The sequence below is a fragment of the Nelusetta ayraudi genome, unplaced genomic scaffold (genome assembly GCF_046127955.1).
Source record: "Nelusetta ayraudi isolate G7.1 ecotype Tasmania unplaced genomic scaffold, CSIRO-AGI_Nayr_v1 ptg000053l, whole genome shotgun sequence".
NCBI lineage: Eukaryota > Metazoa > Chordata > Actinopteri > Tetraodontiformes > Monacanthidae > Nelusetta > Nelusetta ayraudi.
This window is the reverse complement of record NW_027466103.1, coordinates 2,302,399-2,316,812: the sequence shown is the minus strand read 5'-3', so window position 1 is coordinate 2,316,812 and position 14,414 is coordinate 2,302,399.

The window sequence follows — 14,414 nt, the reverse complement described above, 5'->3', positions numbered from 1 at the left end:
TTTTGCACAGCACGAGGGAAATTTTGCTTTGTAGTGATTCCCTTCGCTTTGTTTATTCCCTTTTTTCAGTTTTTCTTTGTTTTTTCTTTAGCCTTTCCGCTCGGCTACGTCCAGCCCTGCTCCCCTTATTTTCTTATGATGTTGAACAATCTTTTTGGTATAGTACTTATTTTTTTTTACACTCACTCAGGCAGCTAAACCTGGTCTTATTGTTTTTTTAAAAAAAGATTTTCCTTGGTGTGTTTAAAAAAGAGTCAACTATTTTAAATTGTGATTGAATAAAGCTGTTTCTTTGGAAGTCCGTCTCATCCTCTCAAATCTCAAAGCGTAACGAACCTGTGTAGCCCGAGGAATTTTTATTATAGTCTATTTCCTGGGGTGCAACTCCCCAGGTGGCGCTGTCAGGCAACATAATATATAACATATTATAGAATTATATAATCCCTATATATGAATTCACATGATCATGGGTGTTATGATCAATGCTCCCTCTAATTTTCCATGTGTCTGGGCATCCAGACAAGCTCCTTGAGCACACTGAGGACCACTGTGGGCAACATCAGATGTGCACGCTGTGGCCACACACCAGTATCACACCTGTTCAAAACCTTGGATCATAGCAAGTTACATGGCTTATTAAAAGAATCAAATTCCAGCAGCAATTTTCATGAGTTTACTTTGAATAGAAGTGATTTGGCCCACTTTAAATGAAAAAGAGCAAAATCTTGTTGTTGATGAGATGTGTAGTGTGTTATATGTGAGAGTCCTGCTTTAACCATAGGAAGAGTCCTGCTTTGGCCTGGCTGAGGGTCATGTTGTGTCAATGTGCAATGGCATGCGCGTGATAGATTGAAAAATAAGCCGAAGTGATAGCTCTTCTCTGAATAGACAAGTTAAGCCAGTGTGCTGCAGTTAGCCAGTGAAAATAGAGCGGAGTGGCACCTCTTCACTTTGTTACGCAATCTATGTCAGCGCGGTGCTGCAGCCTGGAAACTTTCTCTGCCTTTTGGACTCATACGGTGCAGCTGGAAGAAAAAAAAACATCATTCCGAAGGCGTAGCGGTGCGCCGCCTAATAAAAGCTCTAAAATTATTAATTAATACGTTTCTGTTGAATTTTATTTTATGTGCTACATAGATTTCCTTGTGCGCTGAGAATGTGCAAGTAGTGCGCGATTGCGCAAGCAAGCAGCTTAGAGGGAACATCAACATCCAGCAGGTGGACAACAGTCACCAGGAGCACCAACAGGAAGTGGCGTACAGGCCCCGCCCACCCTGTGATTGACAGCTGGAGACACTGGGTAACAAACGTGAAGACAGAAGAAGAATCAAAGGTGAGAATTCAGCTCAGAGTCTCTCTGACGACTTCAGTCACACTTTCATCAACTCAGCTGAAGAACCTGAAGGAACATAAAGTCCAACATGTAGCGGCTGAGTGAAGGAGGTCTGGACTCTGTGGAGGAGCTCCATGGTTCCAGAGACGCTGTAGAAGGACAGAAGACCTGCTCTGTGGTCCAGGTACACTCCCACTCTGGAGGACCGAGGACCTGAGACACGAGTACTGATGTTGTTGTGACGAAACCAATATTCACCTGGGTAACAATATAAACTCCAGGATTTGTCATTTGCTGTGTCTCAATTCAGGTTCTGCACCCTTGAGACCGAGTGTCCTCCGTCTGAAAGAAGCGTTCTTAGAGTTCCCAGCCTAGAAGGACGGACCAAACCCCGCCTCCCCGGTAACCACTCGGGGCGGTCTAGCCTTCGGCGTATTTCCTCGTTTCGTCACCGCCGTTCCCTCCTGCTGGCCAACCCCGGAAGTGACAGTGATGTTCAAATAAATAAAATCCTACGTTAAAAACTGGATACTTTATGTGAAACGTCAATATTTAGATTTATATGTCGTGCCTTAACCAGTACATGCCGCTAATTTCAGCTGACTTCCCAGGATCCCACGATGCTTTGCAGCAGCACGCAAAGCATCATGGGATACCCAAGTACGCGAAGGATAGTAGCGGTGTATCCTTGGAATCGGCTAAAACGAGTGCGTATTTACGAGTGCGCATTTTGAGCGTCCTAAACACCCTCGGGAATTGGGACAAGCCTTCGCGCAGTGCGATGACGCAACTTCCTTTCAAAATGCGCACTTCAAGGATGCAGAACCTGAATTGAGACACAGCAATTGAATCCAAATCTACTTTCCTCTGACCTTCCTGCTCTGCCGATGTTCCTGTAGGCCACTGCTACACCAACCCCCTAAAATAAACCACAGAAGTCCCTCCCCCTTCTCCACTCAACCTCCCAGTAACATCGTCCAGTCACACCTTCTCTACTCAGGACCTGCTTCTTGTCAGTGAATCTGTCTGGATGATCACAATAAGACTGAACTTCCTCCATGAATGTCACTTTTCTGTTCTCCTCAGATAATAACAGACGTTTGTGCACTCTGCAGAACTTGCTGTATTTCATCTCTCAGCTTGGTCACAGCTGCTGCCACGTCCTCAAAGTATCTCAGAGGACGGATCTCCAGGCTGGAGGAGTCTGGAGACGGACTGAGTGCTGGCAGTGAGGAGAACCTGTGGAGAAACTGGCTGTGGTCCAGTGTGTGTGAGATCTTCTCCAGCTCAGCGTCTCTCCTCTTCAGCTCCATCATCTCCTGCTCCAGCTTCTTCTCAAGCTCTTTGACTCCACTCACTGCTGCCCCCTGTGTGGATCTGACCTGCTGCTGCACCTCAGAGCGTCTTTTCTCCAGCAGACGGGTCATCTGGGTGAGGATCTTCTCGCTGTCCTTCACTGCTTTATCAGCAGAGCCGTTGATGGACTCCACCCCCTTCAGGTCTTCCTCTGTGTGCTGGATCTTCTGCTGGATCTTCTGCCTGGTCTCCTCCAGCTCTCTCTGCCTCCCAGGCCTCTGTACTGCTGCTGACACTGTCTGATGACCTTTATGTTCATCCATACAGCATAAAGCACAGATGATCTTCTGATCAGTGCGGCAGAACATCTTCATCACCTCATCATGACGAGGGCAGATGTTCTCCTGGAGCTGCTGGCTGGGTTCCACCAGCTTGTGTCTCTGTAGGGGAGCAGCATCACGATGAGGCTGGAGGTGAGAGTCACAGTAGGAGGCCCGACAGACCAGACAGGACTTGAGGGCCTTCAGTTTCCTCCCAGTGCAGACATCACAGCCCACATCTCCAGCATAGCAGTGATAAGCAGGAGCATCTTGGAGTCCAGCCCCCCCCCCCCCCCTCCCTGCAACGAAACTTGGCACGTTAACTTTGCCGACACGTTAGCGTAGCGCGACAGCGATAGCGTGCGTCCCCCCCCCGTCAACGTGAGCGCAATTTCCAACCAGCACTGCAGAGAGAAAGGCAATATCCAGGTGGAGTGAAAATACATCCCAGTGCCCACCATCACAGGCATATAGACGTAGATAAGATAAATTTACATAAAATACCAGAATGTTTGTCAATTTTTCATTCAAACATATTTTATTTATTTAGTTAGATAAAAATGTTTCCTCCCAGCACAATATGTATTTGTTAATTTAACTCACATTCCTGCCATCATCTTAACACAATTCAGTGTCACTTTTAAGTTGGAAAAGCATAATAATTAAATTACTTAAATGGCACATTTCAAGTAAAACAGTTGCTATTTAGTCTATTTGTGGTGGTATGTGAGTTATACTTCCCATAAAAAGACTTCCTTTTACATCAAGAATATTTAAATTTTTCATAGATGACTCCCAAAGAGACAGACATATTCTGTCAAGTTCTAACCTGAAGACCACTCTGTCCAAAAAGTCCAAAAAGAATTATATTGAATTGAGAGCAGCTGTTCTTATTTTCTCTTTTTTGAGAGAGATTTGCTCAGATTTTCAGTTGACCTGTTGATTTGATTTCTCTGATTAAAATTAAAACAAAGTCTGATATTTGGCAGCTTGTTTAATTCTTATACATAGGTATAAAATACATTTTTTATAATAACATTCACGAGTTTTCGTTGTAAAAGTCATCATTTTCATATACACAAGTTGGACGTCTAAAAGTATCGGTATCTGTATTGGTATCGGGATACTAGCCTTGGTATCACCTGGTATCGTATCGAAAGGAAAAATAGTGGTATCGCACATCCCTGCTTCCACACACACACACACACACACACTATACTGTAAATGGCTGCAGTTTCCTTTACAAAAGTGCTACAGACATCATTCAAACATCCACGTGTTTGTCTCATCAAGACCTATATTTTACATTTGACAGCATCCTCAAAAAAAAAAAAATGGAGGTGAGAAATCTGCATCATTTGCATAGACTTCTTTCAGCAGATGTCGCCGGGCGTCGGCAGAGGACGGGGGTCAATTGCGGGCGTCGACAGGGGTCAGGCGTCATCGGGGGTCATCGGGCATCGCGTCAGCCACGGCGGCTCAGTCCCGCAAACGCTGCTTGCAGCTTTAATTTATTGTTTTGATTTAATTTAATTTATTAGTGTTAATGGCTGCTGAAAAAAGGGAATGAATAGTTCAAATTCGAGTTGAAAGTAAAATATACAAATGTTGGTAGTACTAGTAATCATTACTAAGTACAGTTATGCCCATCTGTTATCTTTGTTGGGCTTGAGTTTATGATTATTTTTTTTACCCTGTGCATCTTTTTTTTTGTTAGTAGTACTTGTCATTGCTCCAACACGAGTAAACATGTTGCGTCCCACTAGATGGCGCATTTGCCTTATTTACAAGCACCACGGTCATCGGAGCTGATCGCTGCGTGCGTCTACTAAGATTCCACAATCTATTACACCTCGTGAGCAAAACAGGCTACAGGTAAAATTAAACATCTTCAGTTGAGCAACTCAGGCAATTTAAAGTCATTTAAAAACAAACAAACACTATAATACTAGGAAAAGAATCCTCTATATGTCAATAAATACAACAGATTGAGTATTCATAAAAAAAAAAAAAATGCTTACTTTAAATAAGAAAATCCAACAAACCAACAAGTGCAACACTAAAAAGCAAACCAACAATTAAAATAATGCTTAATTGCCTTAGCTTCGTCCCACACTTATCAGCTTAGCTACTAAGAATAACACACATTATTCACCTGGACAGAAGGAGGTTCTGAGGGACGTGTTGGTCCTGGAGCTTCCTGGTCAGGATGTTCGGGAGATCCCTCGGGCTCAATGTCTGCAGCGCCAACATATTTTAGAATTGCTCCTGCAGAGACAAAGCTCATTAGATCATCAAGCAAAACAGATCAGAAGCACATTTTCCTATTTTATTATTACAGTGATGTTGCAGTAATATAGGAAAATTAAAAATTTATTTGTTTTTAAATTAAACATTATGATTGCAGTGTCCCTTTAAAGCTTTTACCCAATTACAAAACTGTCACTTTTAAGAGTTTTTGGCATTACTTTACACACTGTACTAGTTAAAGTAATAAAACTAAGATAAATGACCCACTGCCACAACAGTCTAAAATAGTCAACACCATGCCAAATAAAGTATTTCCATAAAATATTTCTTTGAATTATAAAACAGTAGCACATTTCTAATGAAGGGCCTACAAAATACAAACTAAGCTTAGTAAATTCATCCTAAGTTAAGGCTAAAATAACATTAAGAGTCAAATATGTGAGAGACAACTTCCACTGAACAATAACAGGGGACTGACTACAACAACAACTACAACATGCCCTCCCTCCCTCCCTCCCTGTTAGAATGTGAATGAACGGGTGTGGAGTCAATCAGTCATTCCCATGGCAGGATAGGCCAACTTGACAGGATATGGTCAACTTTCATAAAACAAACAAAAACGCTGATTCATGACGAACAAATATTAGCCAGCCAGCTAACATTTATCCGACGCTAGCTAGCTGGCTAGCAGGACAAATAAACAAACTTGGGGGGGCGGGGGGGGCAACAGCGTTTCACCTCCACCTCTCCAGCCCACATCACAAACAAATAACTTAGCTTTCCCCTTTGCAAGTTTTTCTTGATCAGTTTTCTTTTCCTTCCGTTTTTCCGCACCGCTGGGATAAGTCCATTTTGATGCCATTATGGTGTCTGTTTGTTTTTAATCCTCTCGCTAACGGGAACGAATGGTAGCTATCAATCATTCAGATCATACCTGTTGGCGTCGCCGGCCCGCTACGTCACAACCTGCGTGACAGTGCGGCAAGCCCCCAGAGTCCAAGATGGCGTCCCATTCCTTTCAATGAAGTTGCTCACCCAGCGCATGGCTCCCAAAAACCTTTTGACTTCCGCATTGATGGGATAATAGAGCATGCGCAGTTGTGTCAGTGTGGAGATCGTCACTGACAGACGTGCGCGCTCACGAACAGTACAAAATTCAACATGGAAATGAATGTATTTTTTACGGAACAACTGACGATTGTTGTTTCAAAATTTTATCAATAATAATGATTATTATTATAATTATTATTATTATTATTATTATTATATTAATAAAATAGTATTATTATTATAATAATATACTATTATTTGTGTATTAAACAAGTGAGCAATGTGCCACTGAATAATAAATGATAATTCTTTGAAGCAACTCTCTATGGACTATAACAGCACTGCCACACATATTTTTTTAATTAATAACCTCTTTGGAAAGCAGACAAAGTAATAAAATGATTGGTCTATTTATTTCATCAGAACTAAAAAAATAAAAAATAAAAACTCAACGATCTTGAAAGTTCCTCCCTTTCTCTTGCACCTGTCGATGTGTGTAGCTAACACAAATTTGCAAATATTTTGTCGTCCTCGTGGAATTAAACAGTATACCATGTTAATTTATCAGCGAGTGCTCTCTCTTTTCATGCAATTCATCACTCTTAACATGTAATGCTGAATCATGAAAGCTATGGAGCAAAAAATAATAATTACATAAACGACGAGTGAAATAAAATGTGTCATTCATTCAATAAAGATTTCATTCATTCATTCATTCATCTTCTATACCCGCTTATTCCTATTCAGGGTCACGGGGGTCTGCTGGAGCCTATCCCAGCTGTCTTAGGGCGAAGGCAGTGTGACACCCTGGACAAGTCACCAGTTCATCGCAGGGCCACATAGAGACAAACAACCATTCACACTCACATGCACACCTACGGACAATTTAGAACGTTCAATTGACCTCACATGCATGTTTTTGGAGTGTGGGAGGAAGCTGGAGAACCCGGAGAGAACCCACGCAGACACAGGGAGAACATGCAAACTCCACACAGAAAGGTCCCAGGTCCGGGCCCCGGAATCGAACCCACGACCTTCTTGCTGTGAGGCAATTTCATTTAACAAAGCATATCATTATTTCATCATGCATTTAATTGTTTTGTGGTCCTGTGTTTTAGTGCTTGATAATTGTATTCTGTTGTCAAATTTGCCCATCAAAGTCAGATTAGTAATCCTGTACATCAGTTTAAGGAAAACCAATTCTAGGTAATGGATTGCAGATCTGGTAGTGACCTGTTACAATGGAAAGAAATGTATACATAATAAGTACGTCTGTGTGCCCGATATTTTAGCTAACACTAAACTTTCTGCACAACTGTCTGCATTGTGTTCAAGCTTAAATGAGTTAAATATGTTTGCATACCCAATTTTAAGTAAAATTACACAAAAAAAAATATTGTACATTTATTTTTGGAATGTTTTGCTTTTTACAGCTTTCCTTTTGGGGACAGAAAAAGGTTGCACAAATGGGTGGAAAATGTGAGAAGAAAAAACTGGACACCCAATGACAACTCCAGGCTGTGTGCTCTTCACTTTGAGGAGAAATCTTTCATTTTGCGTGGTGAGAGAAAGTGCCTAACTTCAACAGCTGTCCCAACCATTTTTAGTTTCTTCAAATCAGGTAAGAGCATGTCTACAAAAAAAAGGTAAGTGAGTCACACACACACCCACACACACACTTGATTTTGATCAAATCTTTGACCACACATATTCTAAAAAATGTAAAGAGGTGTCAGAGATCTTGGAAGAAGACCGTTTTCTCGTGATTCAGGAACCATGTGACAGCCATACTGTGTCTGATGTAGATGTAGAGGTCACAAATGATGTACAGATCACCAATGATGAAGAGGTCACAAATGATGAAGAGGTCAGAGAAACAATGAAGGGATTTTACATTGACTGTTCAGTTAACATGTTCAATGTTAAAATATTCACATGAAAAAAACTTGAAAATCATTACGGCAGACGAAAAAAAAAATTTGTAAGAAAGTGTTGAAAGTTATCTTGAAATCATTTATGAGGATACTCATTATAATATTGATGAAGTGTTATTTCATGTTTTGTTGGCTGTTTCAAGGGTTTATTTAGTTTGTTGTGACACAATCTAAGGTTCAATTTGTAAAGAAATAAAAGTTCTTGTGAAAAAAGATAGTGGTCAAAGTGATATTAGTGTTATTTGTGTTTGTGTTTTTTGTAGTCGTGTCTGGATTTGTCCTGTTCGTTTCTGGTCTGTGTTTGTGTTCCCACTCTTGGCCTGCACCTTGTCGTGGTGAGTGGGATTTTAACTAAGACAGGCCAATTATATATATTGTGTGAAGCCAGCAAAACAGTCATTATTATGAGAATTATAACTGAAGCACACTAAATAATACACCATCAGTCACATTTTGCTTTTCTGTTATTAATCTAATGTGTGTTATGTCAAGCCTCCACTGTGGCGTGCTGCAGTCAGGATGAGACGAACAAGGTGAATGGATGGACGGATTGATGAGCCCAGCGAGCCTCCACCATCCACAGACAAGCCAGTCCCATTTTCCACCCAGAAGGATGTCTCTTCCATCTATCTTTGCCTGCCAGGGAAATGCAACCAAACATAGTTATTACAGATGGTGTTGTCTCTGTTAAAGTGACACATGAAAATATGTATATATATATATATATATATATATATATATATATATATATATATATATATATATGTATTGTGATTCATGTTCATGACAATAACAATCGAACAGATTTTCTTCATTCTTCCAATGAGTTTCGCAAACAAACATGGAATTTTCCCTGGATCATACTAATATATATATATATATAATTGTAGATTATATAAAGAAAATTATAAAACACATTTTTTGCGGTTTTATATTAAAGCAGATAGTCAAACGTAAATGTAGCGTGGTAATGTTGCGAAGACACATTTATTTTTGTTTTTCTTTGTTTCTTTAGAAGCTTTTATTTTGGTTTTCTGTGGAAGCACAACAGACAACACACATGTTAACGTCCGCTACTACGGTTCGCTCCGTATAGGTCTCACGAGCCACTTGAGAGACTTCCTCTCGAGCGTTATCTACTTTTTACATTTCAAAACACAGATCCATACCCGACTTCGACTTGAACTTATTAATCATGTCGTTTCCCACATTCAATCTTACTCGTATACATTTAAATATTCACATTTCTACTGAATAAACATCCCATAACGTTAAACGAACACTAACGTAACCGAGCGTCAACCCCGCCTCCTGGTAACCTAGCAACGGGCTAGCCGTTGTTTCCTCTTCGCTAGGTAATCACTCGGAGACGATACATTCAAAACGTAAATTTAACTCACATACCCTCGATCTCAGACTTCAATTACGAAACAGCCACACATACATTTGCTCTTATTTTCAACCCTTTCCCCTTCTCACCTGTGGAAGCACAACAGATAACACACACGTTACCGTCCGCTACAACGGTTCGCTCCACATAGGTCTCACGAGCCACTTGAGAGACCTCTCTAGCGTTATTCCCCGGGGCGAACACGACCTCCACTGGCAGAAGTGGGTAACTGCACCCTGCTCACTGATCACTCTCACACACGCCACAAACCACAACAAAAGCAGGAACAGTGCTTTGCCACAATTATGCTACATAAACACGTCCTGGTCCCCTCTGGATCCTCTTTTCCGGTCCTCGCGATCACTCTCTTGGCTGCGGTGGGCATGGTTCTGCCCGCGGTGTCTTCCTTTGTCAGGGCATTCTCTGGCCCAGTGACCCATGCGGCCGCAGATGTGGCACGCCCCCTTTTCGCCCCCTTCGTCGGTTGTCGTTGTTCCTGTAGGGCCGTCTCGCCGTGTCACTGAGGTGCTTCATCATGGTGAGGGAGGCACGCTTTATCTTCTTGTCCTCTGCATCGCTGGCCTCCTGCAGAAGCCTCTCAGCGTGCACTGCATGACGTCGGACCTCTGTCAGCCGGGCATCTTCAATCCCCACGCAGCAGCTTCTGTTAACTGCTTTGGCGATCTGGGGGAGCAGCCCTTGTCTGAAAGCAGTGATGAGGCTGGCCGTTTGGTTGACGGCAGTCCTGATGAACGTGGCGACGCTGCGGCGTCGGTGCTGGAGTGCGCAGGGTTGTACGGTGGTAGCGTTGGATGAGGGCAGGCGGGAGGAGGGAAGACAGGCATGTCCAGGAGAGGGTCCCTCAGGCCTGTAAGAGAAGGATACAGACGATTTGGTGCATTTGAATGCTCGTGTGTGAGTGGCTCCTTTTCTCCCTCCTCTGGGGAGTGTGTGTGAGCGTGTGCACCCTCTGCCGTTATCTCTGTCACCCCTGTGCTCCAGCGCCCAGCGCTGTTCACACGTTTCTTTACTTGTTTCCTGTCCCTGACCTCTGCTTCAGGTTTCCAGAATGAAAAACACCTTTCATGATCTTTGATGATTTGAATCTCCCACCTGTTTGGGTTTTTCTTTTTTGTAACCTTTCCCTTGGCTATATTCAGTTTATCCCGGAGGTTTCTCAATTCCTCCATACTCAGTGATCCCCCCTCTGGGAAACCATACTTTTCAACCCAAACATCCAACATATCAAGACAATCTGGACCGTATTTTTTCCGCATGTCGTCCACAATTTGTCCCCCCTGGGGAACTGCAGCAGTCACTTTGCTCTGGTTCTTCCCCATCCCTGTCTAGACTTATTACTTGTAGCTGCACAGGCGTCCCTGTGCCCCCTTTTTTTACTCAGGCGCAAAAAGGTAGAGAAAAAATTCACCCCTTCGGTACTTAGTCACCAAAGGTTTTGCCCGCTCAGCCCTCACCAACCTTCTTGGATATCTGGTGAGCGGGACAGGCCCGCGATATGACCTTGACTGGCGCGATATTATGATTTAGCGTACGTTACGCTCAACGTCATTCCGTGCGGCAGGTAAAAAAAAAGGTGGTGTTGTCCCGGGTGTCCCAATTCCATCGCAAGCCGATCGGAGCCGATTATCACCCGGGTCGTTTGTCGGGTTGGTTGACCCGTTTTGTCGTGCAACAGCTGCAACTGCAAACTGCAGGCTTCAATTTACCGACGCCTTACACATGTGATGGCATGGAGACTGTGCATTGTAGCAACATCAGTCCCCTCAGAGAGAATCTTCTCCAAAACAGGGCAGATATTTACAGAGAGAAGAAACAGGATCAGCCGCACAAAGATGAGGCTCTTGGTTTTTCTCATTGTCAATCTTCACTAAAGGACAAAACTGTTATCTGAATGCTGATTTTTTTTTCTTTTTGTTTTACACATTTTAATTCATATTTTGTTGTGTGAGTTTCTGTAAGCGTATGTTGTTTGACTTTACATTTGTGTAGTAGTAAAAAACTAAACGTTTAAAATTGGTAATAGTTATTTAGATAGAGGCACCGAGACCCATCATAACACCCCCTCTCTTAAGAACTAAACCCTATTAACATACCTACAAACAAAACTAAACAAGAAAAACCTCAGTTCCCCTGAAATAAGAATTCCGCAGCTAGTCCACATGTACACGTGATAACGCATCTGCCAACACATTATCAACCCCCCTTCCTGTGGCAAATCTGGAGATTGAAGTCTTGCAGGAGCAGAGACCACCGCATGTACGGCTGGTTTGATTGCGCATCCTATCCAGGACCACGAGGGCATTATAGTCTGTAAAAACCTGACCCCAAATTAACATCAAGATGGGCATTGTCAGAAGGACAGCCAAAGCTTCTTTCTTAACTTCCCAGAATGGACTCTGTGTGCGTGCTGCTTACTTGTGGCATGTCCCTCTACTTCTATGTCATGGTGCAAAACTGACGTATGGCGGGGGTGGTCAGAAAACAATAGTGGGTGGCTCTCAATTAATTTAACAATATCATGACGGGCTGATGCAGGCAAATGGGACAAAAACAAGCTTAAGTTATTCATAATTTCAGAGTTTCCCAGGCGCGCCGAAGGAACACCGATTTCTTTTTTTCAATGAGCCCTCCCTCCGCCAATGGGCATGGAGGGGGCGGAGGCTCAGGCGACATATTTTTCCAAGCGACGTAACGCCCGGTTCACACTGGACGCGGAAGCGCCACGAAGCGCCGCGAAGCGCCGAGCTCTTCCATTCGGCGCCCATATTAATCAATGTAGTAGTTCACACCAGACGTGAACAGGCGTGCGGCTCCCCTCGCGGATCGCGCCATGCATTTAACGTCAGTTCACTGGACGTGGAAGCGAAGCGCCGCCGAGCGCTTCCATTCGGCGCTGACGTTAATCAATGTGGTGGTTGCGCGGCTCGCGGCATGCATTTGTTGTTTCGGCGTCTGCTCTATTTCGTGCGCGAGCCGCGAGCGGTCCTCGTCAATAGTACAGGAAGTCGCTCAATAAAAACGAGAAAATCCGGTGAATTTTCAAAATAAACTAATTTCAAAATAAAAACCCAATGACAAATTCGATCATATATCATATTTGTATGTTATATTTGTCAGTACATTGTATCAGAGTGCGAGAGAGATTAAACACACACACACACACACACACAGAGAAAGACTTGATCAAAATACGTCTGTTTGATCCTAGAGATGCCGGTCAATGATCATTATGAAAGAGGTCTTTGTCTTGAGATGGACACCTGAGTGCGTGTTTCTATTTATTTACACACACACGCACAAAAGTGAGCTATGGAGCGGGCTGGCTACGGGGCGAGGGGGGGCGATGACGAAAATGATTTTTTTTATTTTATTTTTTTTAAAGAAAAAAAAAGAAGTGAAAAAGTGGGAGTGAAAAAAAGAGAGCAGAAGCGCTTGTCGAAAATCGAATTATTGCCTTAGTCCGATTATGATCGGAGAACTCACGTGCATGTAAACACCTTACTCCGATTATGATTGGAGTTTGAGAACTCCGATTGGAATCGGAGAACTCCGATTGAGACACCCAGATAATGCGATTGGAATTCAAATTTCTCTGCCATGTATACGCCTTAATCGGACTATTAACTGGACAATGCGAGTGCGCATGCGCCACGCATCGCTCTCGCGACTCATGACCGCACAACTACGTCGTCTAACAAAACAGACGGCGCGAAACAACCTGGCAAACGCGAATAAGAATGTTGACATTTGGAGAGAGGATGAGACCGGGGCGATGCTTTCTCTTCTAAAAGAGATGGACATATTAAAATAACGCGCAACGGAGACCTTTTTAAAAAGGGTAGCGCAGCAAAGCTCCGGCTTTGCGCACCCCTGAACAAATACGTATTCCTTCGAATTTATATTTCTACCTTTTCGTTCACATTTTTTGTAAATTAGAAGAATTTTAACTTTGTAAATAAAAGCACAGCAAAGAGATGTTTTCCTGATTTGTTTTTATTTGGGTAATTTCGCTGTTATTCTGCTGGAAACGGCGTGCAGCGGCACCAGCTTCCTCCACGGTCGGCACTTTAATGAGTGTGTGTATAACTGAAGACACCGTTCCTTTGCAAAACCTGTACACAAACTCTCTCACCAGTCTGCTCCGAACCTGAATCCAACAAGAACGAGAGTTTGGGGTCCGTAGCGACGGCACAAAGCGTAGCATCGAAGTGTTGTTGTAGCCCTCCAACAGCAAACAACGTTCTTGTCTGCCTTTTAAAATAACCAGGAGCACAAGACATAGGGTACACCTTATCTGCAAAGCAAGTAACACGTACATTATGAACTATCGTTCCATATCATAATAGATTTAATATGTCAACCGAAAGCAGCTGACCGGCTGAAAAGACTCACTCCACCCCCTAGTGTTGGGAGGAGGACCCGTCAATAATTTGAATTTCTCAGCTGCATGTATACGGGGACCAAGGTGAGAACTCCGATTGGACGAGAAAACCGAATGATTGCTTAGTCCGATTAAGCTCTGCATGTAAACGCACTGATTGATTAACATGGGCGCTGAATGGAAGCGCTTGGCGATTTGCAGCACTTCACTTCGCGGCGATTCGCAGCGCTTCACTTCGCTTCGCGGCGCTTCCGCGTCCTGTGTGAACCGGGCGTAACTTTTCAACATTTTGACGTGGCAGACGCGGGATGATCGTTTTCTATCAGGAGTGTGCACTACATAATCTGTATCGGAAAGTTTGCGCTCCACGACATACGGACCAGAAAAACCAGCCTGCAAACCGGAACCGGGTAATGGCAACAATACCAACACACAACGC